We start from the raw sequence: 5,129 nt of genomic DNA, 5'->3' as shown, positions 1-5,129 counted from the left end.
CTCTGATCTCAACAGATGCTAGAGGATGCAGTCTTTAGCCTCCTTTTTAGACTGCCTGACTCCGACCCCGGATATATATATACTGCAGTTGTGCAGTCTATTGACTAATTGATTGATTTAGTCCATTTAGTTTTTACATTCATGTAATATTAAAAATAATAAAATTAAACATATCAGATGGTTACACTTTATTTCGATAGTCACTTCAGACATTCTACTAACTATAAGTAACTTTTCAACTACATGTCAACTAACTGTCATTAGAGTATAAGTAGACTGTAGTAAACTGTCAGTAGACTGGTATGTTATGGTTAGGTGTTAGGGTTCTTTAGGTTAGGGATCCTTCAGAAATCATTCTTATATGCTGATTTGATACTCAAGAAGCATTTCTTATAATTGAATTATAAGAAGTTGTGTCCCTGATAAATAAAAGTAATAATATAAATATTTCAGTTTTAAATTGCACTGACCCAAAACTTTTGAACGGTGGTGTATTTTCAGGTTGTTATGCACCTCGTTTCACTGACTATTATTGAAAAAGGAAAAAAAAAACCCTCAAAACTCATATTTTATTCATGAAAATTACAATTTGCATGGCTTATTAAAGGACCCAGATAAATTGCTTCATTTTGCCACTTGAATCAGGTGGCATAAATCCAGTGTTGTGGCCTAAATAAATGTGACCAAGTTCAGTGCAAAAGCTGCTCTTTTTCTTTCTTTCTCTCTAACAAGGATGAACTAATACTGCATGAAGATAGACATTTCTGGCATGCTGTTCATTAGGTGAGACAGTGTTGTGACACTCATGGCCCTCTGATGGCCTTGCTCATTCTACATGCCAGTCTGAGCTCTAAATGCTGAAACTGCTGCAGGACACAAAACCGTCTCTGACTTGACAGCCGTGACAAGGGGTTGGCCTTATCAAATTGAGATGGAATGCTAATTGTGAGGCATTTTGCAGAAAACTTGTGGTGCTTTTGTGCTGACATTTGAAACAAACTACTTTGCTGTACAGAAGATTGCATCTTTTATGTGTGATGCACAAAATCAGCTTCAGCAAACCCTGCTTTCCCTCAGTACTATCACTTTTGAACAGTTCTCAGCAGGTATTTACGCCCATCACCAATCCTATCTGTGGGATTTGGGGTACTTTTGACTTGGGAGATGTGTTTTTTTTTCCCTTTTTCCTCAGAGCAAGACAAAATGCTTTCCCACTATAAATTATATGGCCAACCCGGGCAAGTTCTGCATAGTTGTATTGTAATATCGATGTATGTTGTGTGAGCATATGAAGGACATTTTTTCCCCATGAGCACTGTTTTGTTGAATTGTCATGAATTTCAGCAGATGGATGTTGACTCTTCAGCACCTCAAATGATGTCTCAAGTGTGGAGCAGTATGCTTCCTTTTGCTCATTAGCACGTCTATTTTTAATGTTTGTAATGGTGTAACATACTGTTGCTATGCACATCCTTACCTTTAAGATTATATGAGTATATACCAGCTTAAGATTTTAAGTCCAAGTTTTTTAGAGGTTTAACTGATCAATTACAACTACTTAATGTTTAAGTTTGGTATTTTTTGGAATAGCACACAATGCCTGATATGTCCTGAGAAATCACACCGGTTTCTTTGACAACCATATGCTCATTATTATAGCCTTTTAGCCTTTGGAAAATTAGCCAATCAGAAATGTTTTAGCATGTTCAGATTTGTGGAGTTTTGTGCGTTCAAAACCGCATTTATAGTGGGTACTACATTTGGTTTGAAACTTGATTTACAATCATTAAAAAAGAAGGTTTTAGATATGAATGTATTAATGTGTGTAGTATGAATGCAATTCGGATGTATAATCCATCATGTTGTCACTGTTATGTGACCTACAGTGTCAATTATGTCGCTGGACTGGCATTCACAAATTCTCTGCCGTGGCCTCATGGGATGGTAAAGTGTCCATGGAACGCACACTTCAGTCATCCGGGTACTTTTCACGTACTGTTTTTTGAATACTATGAATTTAGACATCCTATTTTTTCACATACTGTTTTTTGTGTGTACTATATAGTATGGATTTAGGCATATTTGGATGCAGGGCTTTGGTTGGCTGCAGTGTTCCCTCTAAGCTGCGCACCTGCATGGCTCCACACTTCTGATCTTGCGCACGCACAGAGAGAAAAAAAAATGCTGTTCAGAAGGCAGGGGAAAGCTATTTGATTGCCTTGTAGTGAGTGAGAAATAACAGCAGTGTTTGGATCCAGTATAGAGTTAGAACCAGTGAATGTGTTGTACAGGTTTCAAAGAAAAATAATGATCAGTTGCTGTTGGAGTATTTCAGTGGTTGCGGTCAGCATCGGGGAAAGTAACTTTTAAATGTAATGCATTATTACAATATTGCATTACTCCCTAAAAAGTAACTAATTCCATTACTTAGTTACTTTTAATGAAAGTTTTGCATTACATTACTTTTGGTTTACTTTTCTCTCCTCGGCTAGGTCCCTTTTACACCAAAGGGAAATGAATAATCAAATGAAATGCAAATTCACACCTGCAGAGTAAAGGGTGTAGCTCAGTAGGAATGGGTATCGAGAACCATTCCAAATTTCCCAGAACCGGTGATTCGATAAGAAACACTTATTTCGATTCTGCTTATCAGTACATATGTGTGCATTTAATGCAATTTTAAACCAGAAGTAAGATATTTTCCAGTTTCGGTTCTGCCAAACGATGCTGGTTCTGATTCCGTTTCCATTAAAATTATTAAACAATTAATAAAAAAAAAATAGTGGTAAGGAAAACTGCACAATACTAGAGTTGAGTATCATTTGAATTTGAATGATTCCGATTCTGCTTATCGATTCCTATTTTCGATTCCAATAAGGTAAAACAACAACAACAACTAAATATCATTGACATTTATTCTAAGTCTTATTGCAAAACATTTCGTTGTAGCTGAAAACCATGAACAAAAATCAACAGGCTTGGAACTTTTGCCTATGGTTTAAAAATACCATAACAAAAACAACTAGCCTAACTAATGCGCACACAGGAACCGATTAGTGGAATTGATGTTTCTTATTGAATCACCGGTTCTGGGAAATTTGGAACCTGTTCTAAAATGGAATCGGTTCTCGAAACCCATCCCTAGTTAAATGCCTCAAATAGGTTTTGTGTGTGTGTTTCAGGGGTTTAGATGACTATTAAATGTTTCCTGAAATTATTTAATAGATCGGTCAAATAAAATAGAAATAGGACTTTAATGTTGAAACTGCATGATGTAAGCAGTTTTTGTGTGTACGCTGTACAGGCCTTTTATAAGGGATGTTTTTGCTCAGGTGGTTGAACTGTCCACCCAATAGAGACAATTAAAGGATTAGTTCACCTCAAAATGAAAATTTCCTAATAATTTACTCACCCCAATGCTATCCAAGATATTCATGTCTTTCTTTCCTCAGTGGAAGAGAAATTAAGTTTTTTGAGGAAAACATTTCTGGATTTATCTTCGAATAATGGACTTCAATGACAACCAGCGTTTTGAAGTCCAAATCAATGCAGTTTCAAAGGTCTTTGAAGTGCTTTAACGGACTGTGCACGATCGCAGCTGAGGACGGGGGTCTTATCTAGCAAAACAATAGGTAATTTTCAAAAAAATAAATAAATATATATATATACTTTTTAACTACAATTGTCAATTGTTCGGATTGAGCTGATCTGCAAAGCGCCGGGAACTACGTCATCACGTTGAAAGGTCAGGCTCGATATCGCCGGCGCCGGCGGAAGTACCGCCCCACTCGACCGTGCGAAGGAGGATAGTTCAAATTGTATTGGTCGCTTTGTAAACAGTAGGGCGGTACTTCCGCCGACGCCGGCGATATCGAGCCTGACCTTTCAACGTGATTATGTAGTTCCCAGCACGTTGCAGATCACCTCAATCCGAACAATTGCAGTTAAAAAGTATATATATATTTTTTTTTGTTTTGAAAATGACCTATCGTTTCGTGAGATAGGACCCCCGTCTTCAGCTGCGATCGTGCACAGTCCGTTGAAGCACTTCAAAAAACTTTGAAACTGCATTGATTTGGACTTCAAGAATGCTGGTTGTCATTGAAGTCCATTATTCGAAGAAAAATCCAGAAATGTTTTCCTCAAAAAACTTAATTTCTCTTCCACTGAGGAAAGAAAGGCATGGATATCTTGGATTGCATTGGGGTGAGTAAATTATTAGGAAATTTTCATTTTGAGGTGAACTAATCCTTTAAGGGAACATTGGTTTGCTGATGTGTCATTATGGGCTGTGTTAGACAAATGGCTGAAATTGCGCATCGTACCTTTAACATCCAGCACATCTAAATTAAAATCAAAATTAAATTAATCTTAATTATCCTTGTCACTGGTAAAATATGGATTCTTGAGTGCTAGTTTGAGAAGCATCAGCCACTGCATCTCTAGATATTACTATCTGCATCAGCCATTAAAAACTTGGTTTTGGATCATATTGGTTGATCATTATGGGGCATGCTTTCAAATGCCATTTAAAAGCACTAGACTAGAATAACATCCTAATGGACTTTCACACTCTCCAACCAACTCTGACAGGCATACGAGGCATACCTGACTTTGTTGACATTACTTATTAAGGCCAGGGTACAAGATGCTTCTGAAAAGCTCAAAGTTCATGACATTTTCAGCACTGTCTGTTTATTTCTCGGTATTTACTTTGAAGGTTAAACTGGCCTCTACCAGTAATTGCGTAGTCTTCTCCCTCATGATCATAGCAAATCAATGGTAGACCTTTTCAGAGCTCACAGATGTGTTTTAAAAGACGAGCTAATGCTTGATTCATCGCTCTGACAGATGGACTGAGGCCCTGCTTCATTATTATTTATTACTTAATTTTTGTGCAAAAAAAACTTTTATTAACATTATAAGCGAACCTCAAATAACATTAAAATGATAAAAAAGATAATGTCATGACCACTTCAATCTGTTGAACCAGTTTCTCTTTTGGCCTTAAGAAATATCCATAATAAAAAAAAAAAAATTCAAATAAATTGAACACAGCGGTAGTTGTTCTCATTGCATGTACATAACTTGAAGCAACTCACGTATTGCAGTGAGGATGAAAGTGAATG

This window comes from Siphateles boraxobius, unplaced genomic scaffold (genome assembly GCF_051911475.1).
Source record: "Siphateles boraxobius isolate OS27281-9 unplaced genomic scaffold, OSU_SipBor_1 66, whole genome shotgun sequence".
NCBI classification, from domain to species: Eukaryota; Metazoa; Chordata; class Actinopteri; order Cypriniformes; family Leuciscidae; genus Siphateles; species Siphateles boraxobius.
The sequence above is the reverse complement of the archived record's forward strand: the minus strand, read 5'-3'. Positions refer to the sequence as shown.